This window comes from Equus przewalskii, chromosome 9 (genome assembly GCF_037783145.1).
Source record: "Equus przewalskii isolate Varuska chromosome 9, EquPr2, whole genome shotgun sequence".
Taxonomy (NCBI): domain Eukaryota; kingdom Metazoa; phylum Chordata; class Mammalia; order Perissodactyla; family Equidae; genus Equus; species Equus przewalskii.
The window spans coordinates 76,320,132-76,344,465 of NC_091839.1; the positions used below are offsets into that span (position 1 = coordinate 76,320,132).

At 41.7% G+C, this 24,334-nt stretch overlaps 1 protein-coding gene across 9 annotated transcripts in view; it reads left to right on the forward strand.

The window, feature by feature from the left end:
- Positions 1-24,334, forward strand: part of TMEM200A (transmembrane protein 200A) — a 74,947-nt gene that overhangs the window by 5,884 nt on the left and 44,729 nt on the right. The window contains exons 3-6 of one of the 9 annotated variants that reach the window (XM_070557069.1): positions 13,348-13,405; positions 14,269-14,423; positions 15,049-15,153; positions 15,684-15,983. The exons of 4 other annotated variants lie outside the window; for them this stretch is intronic. The gene's annotated coding sequence lies outside the window, so the exon portion shown is untranslated. The remainder of the gene's footprint in view (positions 1-13,347; positions 13,406-14,268; positions 14,424-15,048; positions 15,154-15,683; positions 15,984-24,334) is intronic. 4 more of the 9 variants (XM_070557068.1, XM_070557070.1, XM_070557071.1 and 1 more) reach the window with 4 other exon arrangements.

Genomic DNA, 24,334 nt, shown 5'->3' on the forward strand with positions numbered 1-24,334 from the left:
GTATGCCAGGTCCCACATTACGTTCTTTAAATTCATTATATTACTTAAATCTCATAAAAGGCCTTTAAGGTGAGAAAATGGAAAGTTAGGGAGGTAAATAACCTTCTCAGGTTATGTGGTCATGAAGTGGTAGCACTGGGGTTCAAATCCTGGCAGTCTGAAACAAAAGTCTGTGCTTTAATAAACCACACAACACTGCCTCTCAAGCCCAAGGTCAGAATCCAGGATATGAGGCCAACTTGAAGGACAGGTCCAAGGTTGGGCCTTCTACTAGGCAACCGGAGTGACAGAGGTTCCAGAGGAGATGGAATAGAGGCCCTCAGGGCGAAGGTGTGGAGCATCCACACTCAGCAGCAAACTGGACAGGAATGCCTAAGTAAGACTATCGTGTGCATCGATTCTTGGTTTGGGGTTTGGGGTATGGGGTATACCAAGGGAGGTGGGTGAGAGCGGTTTCAGGAAATTGAACAGATGGGTAATCAATACAACAACTAGAGCTTCATTGTGGATCTAAGAACAGGAACTCTACCATCTGCCCAGCTCGAAGTGCCCTTCCGGGTGTAAGTCAATGAGAATACAGAGCTGGCGGCTCCTCAGAGGGAGACAGGATTCTCTTAGCTGTCAGGCATTATTAGAGAAGAAAGAGCTAACATTTGCAGAGCATTTGCCATATGCCTTAGGTACATAATCTCACTAATCATCATTAGAGTCCTGGGAGGGTAAATATTGTGGCTTTTTTTTTTTTTTTTTGAGCCGGGAAATAGGGGCTTAGAGAGGTTAAATTACTTGCCTGAGCTCCTGGAGCAAGGTTGGAGGATGAAGCAGCTGTCATGGAAACCCAGATCTGTCTGCATCTCGACCTCATCCTGGATCTTTGGGGAGTCATCCTGGTCCTAGCAGGGCAAGGTCAATTTCAAGTCTAGGCGATAGAAAAGGGGAAGTCAGCAGGGCCATACGATTGTGAAGGGAGACCAGGAGTTAACTTTTAGACATGAGAATGTGAGATGGGAGCAGGTCATCTGAAGAGAGTTGCCCGGCAGGATTATATCCAGCTTTGGCAGAAAACTTAATAATCTAGTGGGATTTTTCCCCTCAGTGCGGGATCTCTATCATTATGCAGGATAGATACGTCAGCAAGTCAGATGTTTGGAAGGCTTAATTTTAGTCACCGATTTCAGTTGAAGAGAAGGGACCTCTGCCAGCTACCATGGCCTGAATTTACCTTTATATATACAGGTACTTTGCCCTGAAATATGATAAATAGATACATACAGAGAGAGAGAGAAAGCGTGAGCGAGCAGTAGCACATACTGAATGTAGCAGGAACATGGAACACACTCCAGTTATAAAGGTCTAGATTTGACGATATTCTAAATGAAACTATTTACTGATGGAATATGAGTGACATCAGATCATTCTCCAACAATGCAAGGTGAAATTCTTATCTGCTTAGACTTATGACTAAACATAGATTTTGCGATGTGTAGTGGACTCTGTATATGTATATATAATAAGAGGGAAGTGCATTAGAAGGTGTATAAAAATATATATTTGAGGCATATTTGTGAGAACTCATAGCCTGTTTGGGGAGATAAAACAACCATGCAGGAAACTTTTAAAGCAACACAGTAGAATAATATGATTCCAGAGTTGGAAAGATTTTTCAGAGAATAGCCAGGATCACAGTGCTAGTTAGAATTATGCAATACCAACTTAATAGCAGCAGTTGAACGTAAGTGTTATGGAGACTAAAAGGAGTGGGACCATCTGAAACCCAGAAGGTCAATCAGAGGAGGCTTCCAGGAGGAAGTGAGTTCTGTTTCATATATATGGACAGAGAAAAAAGAAGAGGGCATTCCAGATAGGACTAAGAATTTACCAATGTCCTCCAGCCAGAGACCACCAGGAAATTACCTGTGATTGAAGAGGCTGGGTTTGCTACTGGTTACAGCGAGGGAGGATGCACACCATAGGGAAACAGGGCGTCTCGGTAGGAGGGTGGGAGAAATTAGTTATTATGGGATTTGGAGTTGTATTAAGTGATGTGGGAGAGGATTTAAAGAAGCAGGGCTCTGTTGTGGATGGAAGCGGGGATAATCCTGTGATTTTGTGTCTTAATAAATCTTCTCTGGAAGGAGACAAGACTAGAGAGGCTAACGCTGTAACTGGCCAAGAAGCAGCAGTCGCTTATTAGCTACATTGGGGGGATATTGGTCATGTTGGGGTGGGACAGTGTCGTGGTTTTGTTTGTGTTCAGATATGATCATGTGCTGGTCTTGTTTCTGTCCTGAGCCAGGAGGTCACAGAGTTGCCTTGTCTAGTGGTGATGTTCTGTGAAATCGTTTCCATCCAACAGGAGAACACGGGGGTCGAGCTGTGAGCGCCAGCTCAGCTCCTGTGTCAGTGGCCGCTCTGCTCTCTCACAGCCTGGAAATTATATTCCAAATGTATCTGATTCCGTGCACCAACCAGGATTCCCAATACAACAGGATCCTGTTAGCGAGTGTTTCTCTTGGGGGTTATTAAGGTGACTTTCTTCTTGTATTGTAATAATTTATTTAACAGCATTTATTAAGTGCCCGCTGTTTACCAGGTACTCAGATTCTGGGGATGTCAGGATGAGAAAGATCTCAAGAATTTCATAATCTGATGAGAGAACCGGCTATAAACCAGTGATTACAATACATTGACATAAAGCTGGTAGAGAGATTAGAATAGGTAAAGAACGTTGGAGGCTCCTCGATGGAAGTCATGCTGAAGGAGCAGACTCTTGCAAAAAGTGAGCTAATCACAGAGGTGCTGAGAGGTGGGCAGCTGCTCAGGAATATTTTCCTTTTGGAGAATCAGCATCTTTGGGCTGAAATGCAGGGTGAATCCAGAGAACCTCAGGAGCCTCTCTAAGCTGATTTTGGCACAAATTTTGGCTCATTTGGCAAACTGCGTATCAGATCAGCTCAATCAACACAGGTGTGCAAGAAATTTTAATACAATACAATTACTTAGCATTTCTGAAGAGATGCTGTTATTTCTAATCATAAAAGCAATACATGCTCCCAATAAAGACTTTGGAAAATACATTAAGTATAAAAACATCAGGGAGAAAACTTGCCTCTAATCCCATGACCCAAAGGCACCCATAACAATTTAGCATTTTCTTCCTCTTTATTTTTAATGAATTTTTTCCATAGTTAATAAAATTACAGTCTGCTGTTTGCTTAACCTTGTGTCCTAAACATTTTCCAACTTCTCAGCAAGCTTTATTAATGTCTGTATATTTGATTGTATGGATACACCATAATTTATTAACTGTTCCCTTAAAATTGGTCCTTTAGGCTGTTTCCAAATATCTGATATTATAAATGGCATTTTGATGAAATCTTTATTCAAATTTCAGATTACTTCTTTAAGCAAGATCCATGGAAGGGTAATTCCTGGGTCAAAGGGTATGAATGTCTTAAGACTCTTGATACTGTAAAACTGATGTTCAGAATAGGTGAACTGGTGATTGACAGTGCAACTGAATGCCCCCTCGCCATGCCTGAGCCAGGGATTTATATATTTATTGTTAGATAAGAAACTCTACCATTTCAAAATGAGTAACAGTTTATGCTCACTCCTGACTTTGTTTCTTTGTTACCAAAAACTCTCTTTTTGGATGTAGACTATTAACATATTGTGATAAACCACGCAATTTTTAAAAATTTCTGAGTATGCAGATAGAGGTGCATGACAGAGAACATTGGCTCGTGAGTGGTTTCTTAAAGGCAGGGATTTGCACATCCTGTGAGGGTGTTCTTCAGCCCATAGCGTTGAGAGGCTGCGAGTGGAGGTGGTGCAGAACAAGAGCCCCGCTCTGCAGAGGGAAGCCTCCCCAGCTCCACCTCGGTAGCCCAGTGGCCAGGTCCTAGCAGTCATGGGATGTTGTAGCTGTTGTGTTCATGGTCCCCCGCTGTTCAAAGGGCTGTAACCCCCATGAAGGCAGGGCCGTGTCTGGTTTGTTGGTGGCTGTGTCCCAGCAGGTGACCGAGGACCAGGTTGTGCTGGTAAGTAGCATGTGAGGGAGGATGTGCTCAAGGTAGGATGGGAAAACGCTTGAGATTCCTCCTTAAGGATTCCTCCTATGTTAGTCACTGATTCCCCCAAAACAAACAAAGATCTTGCATTCTGAGCCTTTAATTTTACTCCCTTTTCCAGAGAAAAGCCAACCACATCCTAGTATCTAGTTTTCATAGTGATGAACTCTGACTTGCCCCACAAGGAGGAACTCGGATCTTACTTAAACCCCTGTAGGGTTTTTTATTGTCCAAAAACATTGCTTGAGACTGCCAGGGGACTAGTAAACCTACTCTAGCAGTCCATTTGAGGTGGGTTTTGAGTGCCAGTTTCCATTTTTCCACAACTGCTGTTCTTCCACAAAAATATTTGACAACTAAAATAAAAATAATTTTGGTTTTCTTCTAAAAGTTGAAGGAAAATATTATTTTGCATTGTAATTCCATTTTCTTTGACAGATCTCAGTCAATAATTTTGAGCAAAATTATTTTCATTCATTTGTTCACCAAATGATTATTTAGTGAGATTCATTGAGTAGTTATTATTAAATTATACTCATGACACATTTTGTCAAATATGAGGCACACGTCACGTAATGATAGTGTAGAAAACCGTGCGGGAAAGCATGATCTATACATTTATTATTGGCTTTCTGATAAGACATGGAAAAGTTCTCATAATATGCATGAAATAGTCAACTCGAGCTCTCTAGGAAGTTCATTCATTAATAATTTATTCAATGAATATTATGTGCTGGCAGGTGGGGACACAGTAGGGGGTAACACAAAGGTTGTGGGGAAGGGTCCATTCTAGGTGGGGGAGACAGGCAGTTTCCGAGGGTGGAGAGTTCTGCGAGGACAGTGAAGGAAGCCGACGGAATAGAGTGCTCAGGCGTTTGTAGATCAGATGGTCAGGGAAGACATCTGTGTTTGAGGCATTTGAACTAAGACCTGCAAGACGATAAGGAACCAGCCTTGCATACTTGGGTGGCTTTGTGCTCAGTGCACTGGGAAGCCGTTAGGAGGTTTTGCTTTGGGAACATGATGTTTGAGATCATTTATTAAAACTAGGAGTTGAGGTTAAGAATGCAGATTAGCACCTCACTGTGATGAGGGCATTGGGGTTGGGAGCAGAAGCAGCATTCACGTTAGAAACTCTCTGGGAAGTTATGCCTTATGTCATTATGTGGCTGAAGACATTCCGTATACGCTGTATCTAACTTCAAATAAAAATATTAAATTCTAATATAAATATTGTCCTCTCAGTAGAATGTAAACAGTTTAGTCAGTCCACTGCAAAGTTTTGTGACGCTTATATTTTTTAATATTTTTTATATTGTTCAATTTTTTTATATTTTGTTATGTGAAGCTTATATCTTTTAACTGTACCTAGCATGGGTGACCCGTGTATTGTAGGCATTCAGTAAATGTTTGCTGAATTAATTATATTGAGTCTTCCATAATGTCAGGGAAAGAAATCACCCTAGGATGTAAAATCATATTTAAGAAATAGTATTTTTATCGAAAGACCAAATCATTTCTTTGAAGAAATTTAGATAAAATGTTAACTGTACTCTCAATAGTATTTGAAAATTATATTCTGAGTGTTAAAAATTGAAATATTGAAACTAAAAATATAATACACAGCTATAATTATCCTCTTTACATACTTCCCCATCCCACCCCAGTATAGGTGGAAATCTCTGGAAACTCCACATGTTAGATAAAGGTTTCATTAGCATCAGTTGGTCTTATCACACTAGCTTTACACCTGTGGAAATTCCTTATTTATTTTGTGAATCTCCCAATCCTTGAACTAACCTCTATTCAGAACTCTTCTGCCATCACCTGTATAGATGAATGTAAGTTGACCATTAGTGATGTTTGTTACGGAATATTTAGCTCCGCGTCTTCTGGGAGATCTAGTTCACAATATACCGATGGAGCCACAAGACATTTCTGGAGAGCATGCTGAGTGGCAGCCCCTGTGGTCAGTGCTGGGAAGTCAGAGGCTCTCCTTCAAGAACCCACAGTCTAGAGGGCGGTGGGATAAGACTGTACGTAGTCAGAGTGAGTGTGAGAGTTTTGAAATAAGATGGTACATAGGTCACCTTGAGTCTAAATTTGGGGAAATGGGTGGTAGTGAGCGAAATTGTGGATTAATTCACAGAAGCCTTGAATTCGGAATTTGGTTAAGTGATGTTTAAAAGACAGATTACAAAAAGAAGACAAAGGTGGAAAAGGTAGCACACGCCGTCCATCTCCAGGTAACAAGGCCACCAATGTCCTGACTCCTGGTTCTGCAGCTCTTACCTTGCGGACGCCCTGTTCTCCTCCCCAAAGCCAGAGGCTCATTGTTCTTTTGGCAGGAGACCAGCTGACTGGCAGGCCCCCGGGACTCAGCCCCGCCTGCCGCCCCATGAACCCAGCCCTCCATTCTGCAGCCTCCTGAATGGGGCAGGGCTGGAAATGGGGGGACTGCCTCTTGTCTCTCCTGCCTTGGGATCCAGCCGCCTAAGCTCCTCCTCCAAGTCCTCATGGGCACAACTCCTCCCTGACCGTCACATACTTCTGCAGCTTTAGACTGGCGGATTCTCAGTCTTGCTGCCTTCTTGATGTCTAGCAGGACATCCCTCATTCATTCCTTTATTCATTCATTCAATAAATATTTTCCGGGGACCTACTATGGGCTATTTTAGGCACTGTATATATAACAGGAAACAAAACAAAGTTCCTCTCGTTGTGACTCCTACATTCCAGTTGGAGAGACAGACATTACACGTATAATTTGTTGTGACAAATAAGAAGAAGAAAAATGAAACAGAACTAGGGGACAGAGAGCACTGGGGTGGGCAGTAGATAGCACAGTCCTGGAAAGCCCCTCTGATTAGCAGAGTTTCATTTGAGCGGAGACCCAAATGAATGAGGGAAGGAATCCTTAGGATGTCTCAGGAAGGACAGTGCCAGGCAGGGGGACAGAAGTGCAAAGACTGTAAGGAGGGGGCATGTGAAGTGGGAGCTGGCTTGCAATGTTTGAATAGCAAAGGGCCAGTGTGATTAAAACAAAGCAGGAGCTCAGAAAGGCCTTGGGCCACAAGGAACTTTGGACTTTATTCTGAGTAACAGAGGGGATCCTAGCCTACAGTCAGGGCTTTGCTGGGCCCCCCCAAGGTCGTTGCTAGTCTCAGATGGACATAGGCAGTGAGTGGAGGCCTGGGTGACTGCATCATCACCAGATGGGCTGAACTCCAATTCAGGGCTCTCAGAAATCACGCGATCAAGTGAAAGTGACATTGATAAAGACCTTGAAGCAAGGCTAGCCTAGAGAATTCCAAAGTCAATGAGAGATGTTTTACGTTGGGTGTGAACAAAATTTTCTTTTGGATTGAAAACAGTGTGCATTCCCAGATGCACAGTGGAAGAGCCTGAGGAGACATTTTCAGACGACAGTGAGAAACCTGAGGTTGGGAGAGGTAGTTCACTTTTTCTAAAGTCCACTTACTAAATACTAGGTGCAAATATGAGATTTCTCCTCCTAACCTTGGCCCTTGAGTAGTGGGGGTGAAGACCATGTGTTAAGGGAAAGAAAAGCTGTGAAATTGGGGCTGAAATTAGCCACCTAATAAGGACCAGGGCTGTCAGATCAATGACTTGGAGCATGTCCAGAAACCTCCTTAAGTATCAGCATTCATTTGGTCAACAGACAGTCACAGAGCACCTGCTGTCTTCTAGGCACTGCACTGGGGATGTGTGTGATGCTGAGGAAAGCTGTACACGGGGTGGACAGGGAGCCTATCCTCTCGTAGTGGGGGCAAAAAAGTGACATCATAAATAATGTGTGATTAGTGCCACGAAGACATGCAGGTTGCTAGGAGAGAGGGTCATTAGTCAGAGGGTTAGTGAATGCGTCTCCGGGAAATGTTTCGCAAGATGGGACCAGAGACCAGAGGAGCTTGTCCAGAGAAGGTCCATTCCAGAGAGAAAAACCCATGCAGGTGGGCTGAGAAAGGAAGGAGTTTGGTGTCTTCGAAGAACAGAAAGAAAGGACTATTGTTGGATGACAGTGAGCAGGGGAGAGAGGGTGGAAGGAGAGGTTATGGGCTGGGCAAGGCCATCATGCAGTGCCCGGAGGGAAATAGTAAGGGTTGGACACGTGATCCAAGGAGCAGGCTCTGAAAAAAAGAGGAGTGACAAGATCCGATTTACAGTTAGACACCACTCTGGCAGTTTTGTGATGAAGGGGTTGGAGGAGGCAAGAATGCATGAAGGAAGAGATAACAGGGCCTGAGAGTGGGTGGCGGCAGTGAGGTTGGAGACAAGTGGACAGAGTAAAGGGGTTTTGAAGGCAGCGTCAGCAGACGTCAGTAACTGATAGCACGTGGGGAACTGTGGTCCAAGATTTTAGCATGAGCGGGTAGATAGATGGTGGTAGCGTTTGCACAGATGAGGAAAACTTTTCCTATGTTCAGTTCGTGAATTCAGCTTTGGACATGTTACATTTGAGATGCCTGTGAGATCTGCCAGGGCAAAGAGCAGGTAGACAGTTGGACAGATGCATCTGGAGCTCAGATGAGAAATTTGAACTGGAGACACAAATTTGAGAGTCGTCAGTGTGTAGTTGGTAATAAAGCCTTGGAGAATAGAGACTGAGCAAAGAAGGTGATTTGGGAGCCTGCTTTGGAGATTTGCACATCGAAGGGTAGTTAGAGAAGCATATGAAGAAGGAGCAGCCCTGGAGGCAGGAAAGAAGCTGGGGGACGTTATTGATAAAGGGGCATGAGGTTAACAGTAAAGCTTTGCTTGCTCATGCCCCTCATGTGCTCCTTTAGCCCTTTCTGAAGATTCTGGTTCAGTTTCTTTCTCCAACCTCATCTACCAGTGCAATTTGATGTAGTGTAGCCTTCAAATTTTTGGGTGAAATGGGGATAGAAATTACTGAAAATCTTTTTCTGAATTTCATATAGCTATTGCTACTGAATTAGAACAGAATAGACACACGAGTCATACCTCCACAATAATGATAAAATAACGTATCCGAAGGTCAGTTTCGTTATCATGCTGATTATTATCTGTTCCTACTATCAATTCCTCTGCTGCCTTCTAATTTAATAGATCTTCATACCTTTTAAAGCATTTGCATATGCTTTATTTAATTGAGATGTAATTAACATGTAACATTATATTAATTTCAAGTGTAAAACATAATGATTTATGTAAATATTGTGAAGCGATTACCACAATAAGTCTGGCTAACATCCATCACCACACATAGTTACGAATTTTCTTTAGGGTGATGAGAACTTTTAAGATCTCCTCTCTTAGCAATTTTCAAATATACAGTACAGTATCATTAGCTGTAGTCACCAAGCTGCACATTATGGCCCCAGGACTTATGTATTTCCTAACTTTATTTTAAAGCATTAGTAGGTCATATATTATCTTTGCGATAGATGTTTTTAAAGCCACAAATAGAGGTTTAAGTTATTTTCTTTTCCAGGACATGATAAGGAAAGTGTATAATTTAAAAGAGAATTGCTTGAGCAGCTAGCAGAAGACTCGGAGGATTACCCTGGCTCTTATTACAAATGCATTTTAGCTCATTAAAATGGAAGAGAAGAGATACCTGTTATTGGAGGCTGCCGTTAGTGTCTCTGTTTGGGAGCTTAGCTTAGCCCATTCTGTATGTGATGGTGGGCCCAATCACATCCTTGTTCTTTTTTTCCTGCAAGGAAAGGCAGTGAAGAGCCGTCAGTAGTACATGAAACTAATGTGCAAAAATCGAAAATCATCCTCGTGTGAACATCATCAAATTAGAAGTGATTAACCACATTTACTTTACATTTTCTCTAATCTTCTAATATAGTCTTTTTATTTTTTATATTTTTCATCATATTAAAAGATTATTTAAGATTCAAGAGTAACCTTATTTATAAAATGATGTTGACAAAGCACTTAATGGTGCTTATTATGTCCATAGTACTTTCTTTTTGATCTTTTTGTTGAGGAAGATTGTCCCTGAGCTAACATCTGTGGCAATCTTCCTCTGTTTTGTATGTGGGATGCCATCACAGCATGGCTTGACTGAGTGATATGTTGGTCCACACCTGAGATCCAAACTTGCAAACCCTGGGCTGCGGAAGTGGAGCTCGCAAATTTAACCACTACGCCACTGGGCCGGGCCCCATAGTTCTTTCTTAAGTTATGATTGGAAAGTGTAAAATAAGTACTCTCCTGGAAGTATTTGTGGAAGTTGCCCTCCCCTTGGATAACTATGTCTGGTGCAGAAATTGAGTGAAAAATAACTACCAGTCCTGGGTTCCAGTGCTGGGGAACCTTTTCTCCAATGACAGTGCCCTTAGAACGTCATTCTTCTTTTTGTGGCAGCCGCAGCATGTTGAGTGACAGTCCCAAAGCTGCCTTGTGCTGCACCTGACAAATATTATAGCGTATTATCCCTGGATGAGGGGAGGCAGCCTTTTTTTTTTTTCTGTTGAAGTGTGCATATAAAAAGCAGTTTGTGTAAAGAGTCAGAGTGTCACTTTAAAATTTAAGCGTAGGGACCAGAAAGGTTTGTTTGGTTTTCATCCTTTAGTTCTGTAGTTTATCTAATAGGATTTGGGGAATTGCTAACTAAAGGTTAAGCTTTGAGAGGCTGCTTAACCTGCCTGCCTAGAGCTTCTCTGAATGGGATCCCATCCTGATCTGTGCTCCCTCTCCATTCATTGCAGAACCCGCTGCCATCTGGTCGCCCAGCTCTGGTGGCTCTCCTTCAAAGATATTTTTAAAAATATGTAGTTGACTTTTGATTGTCTGGCTATTTATGATTTAAGTGAGATTTTGTTTGAAAAAAAGAGTCCCATTACCGGGGATCATTTGAAAAACACTGGAGAATTTGAGCTTTCCCAGCTAAGACCTATGTGACTTGGTCAAATTACTTACCCTTGCTGAGGCCCAGTTCACTCACCTGTAGCATGGGACATGACATCCTGAGAAGGGTTATGGGGAGTTACTCACATCCTTTACATGCGAGTAAAGGATCTGGCACAGTGTGTGACATGAAGGGACACTGCACAGTGCTGGTCCCTTCTCTCCCTTCAGTCTTACCAGGATGCCCATACTTTGCACATATTCTGTGTGAAACAGCTGTTATCCCTGCTGGATGGGAAATCCTTGCTGGGGGGAGCACTTTTCATTCTTCCAGATCTACCTAGAATGCACCTCTTCTCTGGAGTCTTCCCTGCCTCTTCCGGGAGAGTTGGCTGCACCTTCCAGGGCTTTCGAGGTGCTTTGCTCATGCCAGCAATTAAGCCTGATGCACGGAGAGTGACTTGTCTACCTTCCAGACTCAAGGGTACAAGTAGAAAGAATGGACCTCACGTCTCCCTCAGGACAACATAAAGAGTTGAATGGAAAGTGGAAGTGGAATTAGTTTTTTCCGTTAGTGGTGTTACCCCTAGTAATGTTACCGAAAAGTAGAGCCTACTTCAGCTTTGTTGGTGTGGAGTTGAGCGCTTGCCTTTTGGAGACCAGAGGACAGGCATCTGAAGAAAGGCTGCAGCCCCACAAGTATCCCCTCCCTGCCCCCAGGAAACTTCTCCCTCCTTCCTCTTGGGGCAGGGGCAAGGTAGCTGCCCTGAGCAGGAAAATTTCTGCTACTGTTAAGTTACTGTCTGTGGCCAGGCTAATCAGGGCACCTGCTCTGGCTCCCTAGCGACTCTAGACGGGGAGCGAACTCTCTCACCTGGAGAATTGCGTGAGCTCCTTAAGGCCAGACTTAGTGCTGTGTTGTGTTTATGAGTCCTCTCTGAGGACTGAATTGTTGAATTAAATTGAGTTGGGGCAGCTGCTCTGAGGGGTTCATTAGATCCCTGTGACATCGGGTGGGGTGTCACCTTGATGGAGGGGCGGGTCTTATCAAACCAAGGGAACTAACTAGTTCAGAGGAAGAGCCACCCTAGACTTAGAAATTTTCTTCTTCGTGATTGCTAAGAAGTGAGCAATGCCATGCTGAAGAGAATGAAACCCCATGAGGCAGCAAGCCTGGGCATGCTGGCATTCTAAAATGTAGCCAGATGGGGAGTATTCAGTGACGAGAGACAATCCAGTCCTTTTCTTGGCCTTCCTCATTTTAATGTTTTGAAACATCCGTGAGGCCCTCTTAATAAACTTGAAAACTGAACACTTGAATGCCTGGCTGTGGCAAATAATATGATTCCCATAGCCCATAACTCTGCCATGTATCTAGATACTGTTTTCTGCATCTCTCTGAAAATACTGATCAATAAATTATGAGCTGTCATGCTCAAACCCCAAGAAATGTCTTCAGTTTTCTTTTAGTGTTTAGTGTTTTAGTAAATCACATTTGGTTGGCATGGAGATAAAAATGAATATCAAAAAGTGGTGAATTCTGTCTTAATTATGAGTACAAAGGATTATTTTTCACTTTTTTAAACTTTCTGAATAATTCTGACAGGTATTAAAACTTTCAGGGCCAATGGAACCAAAGAAGTCTATAGGAATAATTTATTCAAATAACACGAAAAAAGAAGAAATGTTTCTCAAGTACTTTCTCAACATTATAAGTTGTATTTATCAGTGTTTTATATAAAATAAATTTACCTTTATGAATGTGGTTTGTTTTTAGTTTATTATAAATGTTTGTCATATTATTGAAGTTTTGGTAAATATATCTTTCTAAAGGCTGCATGATATTGGTTACCTGTGTTTTTAAATTAAAGTTTTTAATTAATAAAAAAGGAAATATTGATTCTCATGACTTTTAAAAATTTCCTTTGCAATTTCCTTGAATCAGGAAAGAAAAGCATGTTTCCCAGATAGATCGTTGGATATTGTGGCATTTTCTCTAAAGCTTCACATCTGAAGTGATGATCAAACCCTACTGAAATTCACTTGTCAATGGGCAGATAACTCCTCTCAAGTTTTCTGACAGAACTGTTTCTCTTCTTCTTTTTAGATGCTTAAGAATGTCAGACGGTTTGGGATTATTTTTGCTTTTCTTTTAATATTACAAAAGTTTACATCTGGAGTACATTTATTTATTATCTTTTCTGCAAAAGGATTTGTCTCTATCTCAGCATCTTATCCATCCAGTGGTAGAGAAACCATTCAGTCATGTTGAATACAATCTGTTGGATATAAATATGAAAGAAAGTAGTGAGAAAAAGCAGTCTTTCTCTAGAAAGGGGATTTGCTTTGCTAACATTATGCTGCCTGCATGCACTTTTGGGGCATTATCAGTTACGGAGATCACATAATAAAACTTTTATTTCCTTAGCGAATGGAGCGCCTGCAAGGTCTGAGGGGGCTCGCTCCTGGGACCCTGGACCCTGGAGGTGAGTGAGCAGCAGTGAGGGATGACCTCAGGGCCTGGGGGACTGGTTGGCACCCAGAAGATGGCTTTTTATGGTCGTTTTTATAATCTGTTTATTCTTCCAGAGATCTGACAGAGTTCCTTTAGATTCTAAACAGTTTATCGTCCGGGACTTGTCAGGCCATTTCTTTTGTTAACCTTATTAGGTAGAACAGTTGGCTTATTTTGCCAGATCAAAGTTCCTCCAGTAAATACTTTCAATGCACAATAAAGATAGGTTGCTACCCTGGAAAAACACCCACTGTAAAAATAAGTTTATAGATCATTTTGTGGAGGAGGCTGTTTGACAAGGTTGTTCCCCATTCCTCCAGTTCTTTCCTCTCACCCAGATCCTCAAAGGAAAATGCCCTTAATTAGAAGCTCATTGTCTAAAGAAGAAATTAATTTCTTTGCACTTCTGTAATTTTGTAATTATATCATGTTCTGCTTGGAATAAAATGTGGTTTATAACCTTGTAACCAGGCATCTTTCATGCCATTTTCCATTTTGAAAAGCTTATCTGAGAGTCTGAGCATCAACCAACTCATACTGCTATGTAATTTCACATTATTATAAATAAACTACAAGAAGAGTTTTCAGTTGAGTTTATAGGGGCACCCTTTTGCCCTCTGGCCATGCTTTGAAATGCAAAGTGGACAGCTGAGAAAATTATCCTTCAGTGGAGGAAGAAAATCCCCTTTGTCTGAAATCATATTGCTATTCTAGGGGAAATTGTTTATATATTTGTGAGGGGAAGGTTCTTAAACATGGATTTTCTAGAATTTTCCTCTATTCTTTATTATTTCCCTTGTGTGTATGTATCTGGGTTTATATGACTACATATAGTCATTGGGAAAAATATCTGAAGAATTGAGGAGCTTCTTGCTTTCTGTTCTCTGAGGTGACCCCAGCCCTGTCCCTGAGAGGTAAATGTTCTCTACAAAAGTGAAACAGGAGCTCACACAGGGATCTGTCCTCTTCAACTGGCGCTCAGAGGAAGGGTAAGCGATACCCATGTCACAGCACTGGAGTGTTCTGACATCTTCTCTGCTGAAAGGCTAGCAGCTGAGTTTGCTTGGGGCAGAGCTGAAAGCTGCTCTGGACTGAGGTTGTGTCTGTCAGAGCAAGCTAGGGTTGCCCTAACAGGGCACCTTTTAGACTTTACTTTTAGAGTTTCCAAAGGAAACCGTGTTATTGTCAGCGGTAAAGACTGGCACATGGGAACCGATGGTGTTTTCAGAGCAGTGGACAGCATCTGGGAAGTGTTTAGAGAAGCCTTCTAACCTCCTCATCTTAGGTGTCAATGCCCACCCCCCCCAACACACGCCCACATGGACACAACGTTGCCCCCAATCTCTGCCCCTTCCAAAGGTCAACCTTCTAGTTCAGAATGGAAACCAAGAGTCTTCAAAAGCTACTCCAGATGTTTAGCACTGAAATATGCTTTTCACCAAAAAAGAAAAAGAAACTAGTAAAAATGTAATCTCAATAGAGACGACCTTGAAACATTTTCTAATAAAACAAATTCACTTTGCATTACAATGCTGTTATTTTAAAACCGCTCAATAGGCAGTATTCCTTGTTCTTCGTCAGCAGCATTTATTTGAAAGCCAGGTCCTTTTATAGATGACACTGCGGGACTCCCAGGCACTCCCTCAAGGAGAACCTCTGTCTGAATGGAAGCCTTTCCGTTCGTTGTAGAGGCAGTCGCCCAACACAGCTCATTCATCGGTAATCCTTTAATGCTATTCGAGCGAGTGGGTAGAATGGGGCCTTTTCTTTAATTACCAATTCTAAGAAGATTGACCTATAAGATTTTTTCTAGCTCCATCATTTTGTGACATATATCTTTCTTGTATAAAAGCGGTGATGCAAGATACTAAAATGCTCGGAAAGAAAGAGTGAGGGGTCATCTGTCTGTAACTGTCTCCCAACCCTCTTGTGTTTATAATAAAAATAACATAACAACATTCAAGTCCTTTGCAAGAACTCCCATAATACCTAGAGAATGTTTCCCTGGAACAGACGCATGTGAGGCTCTTTGGCAACTGGACTTGGGAATATTTAGGTTTAAAGTTTCTGACTAGAGTGGTTTGGAGCCTTGTCAATTTTGGGGAGTTTTTCTCTTTGGAAATTTTTTAAATTGCATTTGTCACCGTGAAGGTAAGAAAGCATAAAATATTTGAGGGGTAGGTATTTCAATGTTTTAGAGAATTGGAAATTTACAGTTTTTGTTTCTCAAAATAATTCTTCTTTCCCAGGTGGAAGTTTTCATAATGAGTAGCACTGGAGTGGAAGGGAGAATGGCAGGTACCACTCCGGAAAGAGGAGAGTCAAGTGTTAAAATTCAGAAACTTCATTATCCTCGGAAGATACCCTTCAATATCCTTGGTGGAGACCCTTGGAGATTATCACGTCTACTTCAGTTCTCTACAAATAAAGAGGGAAGTGAAGGAATTGAAGCTTAAGTGAGCAATAAGGCTTGATTAAGAAGTTGGAAAATGTGAAAGGAACTAGGATTATTCTGGAGAAGAGGAGGCTTATATTAATAGCTTGCAAATGTAAGAATCAGATATCTCCCTCTTTAGGGAAAAGCCAATTAGAAGGGAAATGTGCTTAAATTACAGCATTAGGAAACTAGCTAGGTAGATGCTTCCTAACTAAGTTGATAGCCCCCAGGATGAATTATCACGGGAGGTATCATATCTGTCCTTAGAGAAAATGGGACCTATCCTGACGGTGTGACAATTCATTGCTTAGATAAAAAATGTTTCTCTTGATACTGTATGTGCTTTCTTGCTCTGGTATGTTTTCATTCATGTATAGTATTTCATAATCTAAATCCATATAGCCCTGTTTTTTCCTATTTCTGATAAGGTGATTGATTCTTTCAGTGAGTCACATAATTAGATAATCATGCTTCCTCAATCTTGTCACCAGAAAAACAATGACTATTAATTTTTATATTTGTAGGTATATATTTGATTTGTGTGTGTGTGAGGAAGAGTGGCCCTGAGCTAAGTCTGCACCAATCTTCCTCTATTTTGTCTGTGGGATGCTGCCACAGCATGGCTTGATGGGCGATGTGTAGGTCCACACCTGGGATCTGAACCCGCAAACCCCAGGCTGCCAAAGCAGAGCACACAAACTTAACCACTCTGCCACCTGGCAAGCCCCCGATTTTTAAAATAATTTCAGTACTTATAAAACACGTGTCACTCAATTATAAACACTAAAATTACTAGAACTGAAGAAAGCAAGCATTTGAATATCCTTATAGAAAGTATAATTATTGCTGTTTATGTGACTTACATCAACCACTGCAGGTCTGTGTGCTTATGAAACCATTTAATTCAAGGCATTCAGCACATCACTAAAGGGCAATTATTTTAACACTAATCATTATGCTTATGGAGAAGAAAAGCAAATTTATTTTTTTTAGAAAATCCTTCATCGTTCATCTAATAAAGATATATTGAATATAAATATAAGATAAAATGTATTTTATATAAAATAAAATAATAAGAAAGTACTACTACATTTCAGCTCCTTTATCTTTAGATAATCAGATAAGTCAATGATATTTTCTTTGCCTCTCAACAAGTAGAACCTTAGGATGTAGTTTTAGATTATAACTATAGATTGTTGGATCTGGATAGACTGTGGAAGATCTAATATATCCTCTGATTTTGCATATGAGGAAACGAAGATTTAGAATTGATACTCAGTAAGACAGCAAAATATTAGTGGAAGCAGAAATCAGATTGGGTTGAGGTGGGGGGAAGTCTCCTGATTCTCAGCCCAGGGGATGTCCCACCATAGTGCACTGTCCAGAATGCCAAGTGTAGATTTTTAGAAGGGCATGAAGGCAAATGCTGCAAATAATGACAAAGAGAGTGACTATTCCAGTGTTTGTACAATTAGGGAGGAACGAGGCGTGAGCCTGCAGAAAAGTATTAAGGAAGCTAGGACCAGAAACTGTAGTTCACCAAGCCAACTCACAGTGGTCACTGGGAAAGGTGGCCTTTTCAAATATAAAGGGCTGTGTAGGGTAAATCTTACTTTAGAATTTGAATTTCCTCCTTCTGTGAAGGCAATGCCTAACATTCGTTAGTGGGCACTCTGTGTACCCTGCTAGGTAGTTTGTTCCTGCATTCTCGTTTGATTCTTGCTGCACCGTGTGAGGTGACAATTCTCCATGGAAGAATGTTCTAGAAAAGTGAAGGAACTTGTCCTTGGTTGCTGACCAAGTAAGGAGCATGTCACCAGAGCTCTGCTCTTTGGACACTATGTTACCTCCTTCAACTCACAACTCTATCATCATATTAGGAGAAAAAAAAAATTTTTTTTGAGGAAGATTAGCCCTGAGCTAACTGCTGTCAGTCCTCTTTTTGCTGAGGAAGACTGGCCCTGAGCTAACATCCATGCCCGTCTTCCTCTACTTTATATGTGGGACGCCTGCCACAGCATGGCTTACCAAGTGGTGCGTGTCCGCACCTGGGATCTGAACCAGCGAAACCCGGGCCGCCAAAGTGGAACATGCGCACTTAACCACTGTGCCGCCGAGCCAGCCCCTTAAAGAAAAAAATTTGAGCGAAAAAAGGTGTTACAAACTTGAAACTCATACGTAGTGTTAATATTGGATCCGAGGACCGTCCACCCCAAATTTTTGAATATGATGGGGAGAAAGTAGTGATATTTTTGAGAATTTTGAGAAACCATTAGTTTGGATACGGAAGATCACAGTCAGATTTTAACACCATCAGTTGATTCTGATGATTTGCTGAATTTCAGATTTTCTCAGAAATTTCAAAATTTGTCCGTAAAATTTCCAGGTCAGTTGTCCTGAGTAAGAGGTATACGTTCAAAGTTCCATGGGCTCGTTTCATTACGTGGGCTTCCATTGTTATAATACAGCTATAGAGGCTCCACCCAGTTCTTTGTTAATATGCTTTGCTGAAGGTTTAGCCGTGTAAAAATTGCTCATACTGTCACTTAACGGTTACTAGTAAAAATTATTCTGCTTCCAGGTGCATTAAGCACTTGTCAAGAATTGTCAGAAATAAGCTTTCTAGTTTCTTGGATGTTCTGGTTAATGAAGAATTACTATAAATGCTCTATCAATTTTCAAAAAAGTATAAAAAATGAAATGTGCAACAGATCCCAAACTATTTTTAACTATAATTTAATCTTTTTTGATTACACTATCTCAGAGCCTGATAGACACGATTATAAATCATACAGTTTTGTATATTCTATCTCAGTCGTTTGGATCCTGGAGAAATGAGGTCTCATTATACCTCTCAGTCGTCTGGTTTTAACCAAGAAGCATTCTGCAGTTTTTAACTGTAGCTATAGAGCGAATTTGAATGTGTCACATTTTGGTGAAATGACTGGTGTCTTTTACTATGTCGTGCGCGTGTGGCACGCATTATGCAGGGCGCTGTCATGCAGGGGCAGGAGGCGCATGAGAGCGACTTGCGTTCAGAGCAGCTCTCCCACTTTCTCTGTGGTCTGAAGTACGTCATTTCATCTCAGTGAGCCATTTCTGCATTTACAAAGCGAGACTAGTGCTACCTACTTCATAGGATTGCTCTGAGTTTTAAATGATGGAGCATGTGGAAAAGCTTGACAAGAGTTAGTATTCTTTATGCACTTAAATGTGCAAAGCCTGTCTTTCTCATGAATATTTCTCCCCCATAGATGGGGGGAGTGCATTACATCTAATAGGGGCTTAATAAATAATAAATAATTGATTGGGACTGTGAAAATACATACTGCCCATCGAGGAGCAGATGTCCACTAGGATTAGATAATGGCTCATTGCCTGGTGAATGCCTTCTTCTGGAGTCAGCTCCAGTGTTGGTGAGGTTGCCGTCATCCTCCGAGGCAGGCTCGAGGGTTTGCTCTCCTCTGCCCTGGCCTCTGTCCCTCTTCTTCTTACAGCAGGACTTCTCAACCTCCAGACTATTGACGATTAGGACCAGATAATTCTTTGTTGTGGGGAATCATCCTATGTATTGTAGGATGTTTTGCCATATCTTTAGCCTCTACTTACTAGATGCCAGTAATGCCCCACCCCAAGTTGTAGCAATAAGAAATGTCTCCAGACATTGCCTCTCGTCCAGTGGGGCCAAAGTTGACCCCAGTTCAGAACTACTGTCCACAGCGGTCATCCGGCATTTCCCGTTTTGGGATGTCATAACCGGTTTGTCTGCGCCCCTTCCCCACCAGGCTGCCAGCCCCTAGAGGGCAGCGCTGTGTCTTTCTCTGAGCCACAGCTCCTGCACATGGTAGATGAGTAATAAATATGGAAAGAGGAAAAGGAAAAGATACTTAAAGAACTAATCAGTTACAGTAATTGTGCTGGTCTGTTATATGTAGTGGATTTTTGTTTTCTTCTGGACCAAAAGTGCAAGGACTCGCCATAACCTCTCGGGTTTCTTCACTGAAAACATTAATGTCACCACCTTCTCAGATCTTTCTCTCCCCCATGCCCCAGTCGTTGACAGAATTATGCAATGTGCTCACTCAAAGTAGAGGATGATCTGGGGTTGGATACAGGAGACTTCAGGCTTCAAGGTCTGGGCAGAGATTAAAGGCACCTCTCTCTCCCTCTCAACCTCTGTAATGCCTTCCACACCAGGTCCCAACTAGCTCGTATATTTGAAGAGCCCTGAATATGCATCTCTAGCTTAGAACGTCCCTGTTAGTTCCAGAATCATGTTTTCTAGCCCCACTAGTAGTCTCCTCTTATGTATTTCACATGCTCCAGAAATAGAAACCCAGCATGAATACAACTGAACTCATCTTACTTTCTGCTCCTTTTAGACTTCCTGCAGGATTCTTTCTCCCAGGGAATGCTGTAGGCTCTGAGTCAGAAGCTTCCTTTTCCTCTTGATAACTAAGTGACCTTGTGTAGACTATTTCTCCTTTTGTTGCCTTGTTTTCCTCGTCTGTCAAATGGATACTGATTTTCCAGAGTTATTGTGAGGGTCAAATTAGGTAAGGCAAATAGATCACTTAGAAAGCAACTCCTGGTCTGCTTACTAAGTGGTAGATGCTGTTATTGTCTAAAAACGTGCTTTAAGCAGACACCCAAGGGCCATCTCTTACTCCTTCCCTCACCATTTTCCTCTTCCCATCCAAAAAGTCCCTATATTTGTTAATCCTGCCTTCCACTTAAAGTCAATGTGGCCCATCCTTATCCATTTCAAGTGCAGTGGCTTCAGTGCCAGCTTTGATCCTTCTTGCCCAGATTATTACAAAGCCTCTTAACCAGCCTTTCTGCCTCGTTTCACCTTCAGCCTATCTGTCCACTGTCTTGCTTCAGTCCCTTAGTCCATTGTCTTGTTCCCCAGGCAGAGAAATTCCTAGTGTCTCCAATTGCCTTTGTAATAAAGGCAAGCCTCTCAAGTGTGTTGTAGATGGTCCTCTGTGACCTGCCTGAGACTGCTTTTCAGTCTCACGATGGATAGCATCCCGACATGCATTAGCAATCATATCCCAACATGCCAGGCCCCCTCATGCTTCCGTGCCTTTGTGCCAACTTTTCCCTCTTTCTTGTTTTTCTTCTTTTTGTTGACCTATATTTCATTTTTAAGACAAAGCTCCATCATCTGTTCATCTTAGAAGCAACAATTGGCCACCCTTCACTGAGATTGTTGCTCCACTATGTGCTTCTCCTCTTACTACACTGATGCTCTGTGCATATGCATCTTCTCGCACTTACCATGCATAACTTATGCTTCTTGATTGTGTCCCCCACTAAATTGTGAATTTTTGACATTGCATTCATTTGGTTTTCATTCATTTTGGTTTCTATGGTGACTAGCTCACTTCTTGACATGTAGTAGGCATGTAATAATAACTATTTATAGTTGAATAAAGCTAGGATTCATGAGATTGAGTCAAGCAGGATAGACTTACAACTTGGCAGAACAACACTGAATCAGAATAAGCTGACAGAATTAACCGGAATGAAGAAACCATGCAGACATTTCTATTGGATAGAACCAGGAGATCAATGGATAGAGTATCTAAAAGAGAATCCTAAAGCTGGGATCAAGTTAAAGGTCCTAACTTAGTAAGGTAATCTGTATTGGGTAGTAGAGGGAGGAACACCGAGGGGTCTGGTGTTATAGCATGCTGCCTCCTTTTCCTGTCTCTGACTTCAGGGAACTTGGTCTCACAAAGGAGAAACACCGGAAGAAAAAGTAAATTAATTCTTACAATAGAGTACTATTTGAAAAGGTTTGTACCTAGTGTTACGGCAATAGAGACGAAGTAATTTTTCAACAAATGGAGTCACATCATCGCCTGCAGGCCAGAAATGACCGGCTCAAACATCAGAGGCAGACGTGCAGGGGGCAGATGTTTTACATCAATTTCAAGCCTCCAGTGTCAATAACAGTTTTATGTAAAGAGCCTGATCAAAGATCACGTTCAGTGGGCGAGACTGTCTCAGGATCACATGGCCTCAGCCGCAAAAGGTGCCAGTGTTCTTGTCGTTTCTACCTAAGCATTTTTAGACTAGTTTGCAGCTTAAAGCTATAGTCTCAAGAGTCCTTTTTTCAGGAATATTATCTTTCAGCCCTGTCATGTAAAACAGGGAAACATGGTATGTCATTTTCTCAGCACTAAGGCAATGACCAAAACATCATTTAGTGACATCACTAACCGTTTTAACCTGTGATTTCTTCAAAGAAACCATGTTGTTCTGGTTGGTCCAAGGAACATGTTTCTACATTGGCCAAATATGTGCTCTCATAAATTACGTTAGAAAAATCTCTAACCACATTTTATCTTTTGGAATCTTGTCTCGCCTTCTGAGAAAGGACTTTATTCCTTTCTTGATCTTACGGATTAAGTATTGCATATCGCTCTTCAATTATAGTAACGAATGAGTTTCCCTTCCCATTATTTGTACATTGCTTTTTTGTTGAGGTGAACTAGCAATGAATCACATCCCTGGTTGTATTTAGTGATTATACAAACTGTAAACGTAAGTCAGTTGTTAGGATTTGAAGTCAATATTTGTCTATTTCTCAAAATCCTTATACCAACCTGGAAGATTTGGCTCTTGACTGCTCTGTATCGATGAAGCCAACACCCTTCGGCTAAACCCAGCCTAGAGTCTGTAAGCCTGAGACTGCTTCAAGGGAAATGCCGAACTGGTGTGCAAGAAAGAACCCTTATCAAGGCTTGGTATGATTTTGCTGTTAAACAGCTGTCATGTCGAAATTCCCTTCCGTTCCTGCAGAAGGGAATACTTACTTCTGCCAGCAGGTCCCTGCCAAGAACTGGAATGAATCCCTGTAAATACACAGAATAGCGGGGGTAGAAGAGCTTTCTTCTCTCCCCACGCTGCTTCTGCTTCTGGCGAACGGTTGGGTATTGGCAGGGGCGCCCCGCCTCTGCACAGTCTGCTCCGGGAGGTGGGGGATTCCTCTGACTTCCAATTACCAGTTTCTTTGCATGTGGGAGGACATTTTTTGGCACAGATTATGCTCTTCTCTTCATGTCTGGCTGACAGTACCCTTGCTAATTTATTTTTTGGCATCCTTTATGCATTTGTTAAGATGTCAAAAGGTACCTACAAAGCATTGGAGTGAAGGCTGAATTTACATTCTGGAGCTTCCAGTAGGTAGGAGATGTTAAAAGTTCCCTCTCTGGAATAGAGGTTACAGGCATGGGTAAATCGAGGGTAATGAGTGTGATTTACTTGCCCTCTTGCAAAAGTCTCAAGACTCCTTAGCGAACAGTGAGTCATGGAATCGTAAAGTTGTGAGCGGTTAAGGATTGGAAAGCTCACGTGCTCTATTACCTTCATTTCCAAGCCGAGGAAATTGAGGCCAGGAGGGCTTAAGTGACTTGCCCAAGGCCACTCAGCTGGCCAGCACCAGAGCCTCTGCTGGAATTCTGGTCTTCTCTCTTCGTCCTGTATTATTTTCACTATATTGCAATGTTTTGAAAGTTGTGGGCACTCAGTAAATTGTATTAGGCATATTGAGTATCTGTCTTCATTATTCTTTCTGCATATAGGATGGGAAAAAAAAGAACATCTTCCCTTTTCCCCTCCAAAAAAATTCTGAGTAGCTCCATAGCCATAGTGGATGGATTGGCTATGCTTCCTGAAGCTAGATTGAGTTGCCCGGAAAGGGGTCACTTCAGTGGTTTCCCGTCTCCCTAGTGGCTGGAACCCTTAGCTGAAATGCCAGCCCACTGAAACATGTCAAAATCAATTTGTGATGTTGGAGGCTGTGGAAAAGCAGTTCCTATCGCCTGCCCGGGACAGTCTGTTCCATTAAACTATCTGAAACATTAATAGCAGATTTGTGAAGGCATGCTCGGGAGGAGTAGATCTCACCAATTGTTTCTTCAGAGGAAATGATGATATTAACAACTCGTTTGAAAGAAAGTAGCTAAGAAAATATTTTAGGTTCTGGTTGAGGATCTCAAGCGCTCAATTAAGTAATATTTTAAAAGGTCCTATTAAACCCACTATTAGGAAGTGATTTTTTCCTAAAATAAAAGGTTAGTGAACTAAATTTCTGTTCATAACCATTGGTTTTAAATTCACTGGTCAGAGGGAGAAGGTTTTGCTGGCAATGGTGATAGAACAGGCTGACCGAACACTTCCTTGACTGGGTTACGTTGTGTATCCAGGAAGGTAACTTGAGCTGGATCAAAGTCCAGTTGAATTTAAAGCAAATGCTACGTGTAATGGCAGTTAAAATACAGAGACTGTAGTTGTGTGGTCATTTAAGACAGGACTCATTTTTTTATGGCAATTCTAAAAAGGGCAGGGATAGCAAACTTGTGATGGTGCCCTTAGTGGCTAAGACTTAGCACTTTAACATCTCTCTCTTCCTGCCTGGAGGAAATATGAAAACAGTGAGAAGCAATGTTT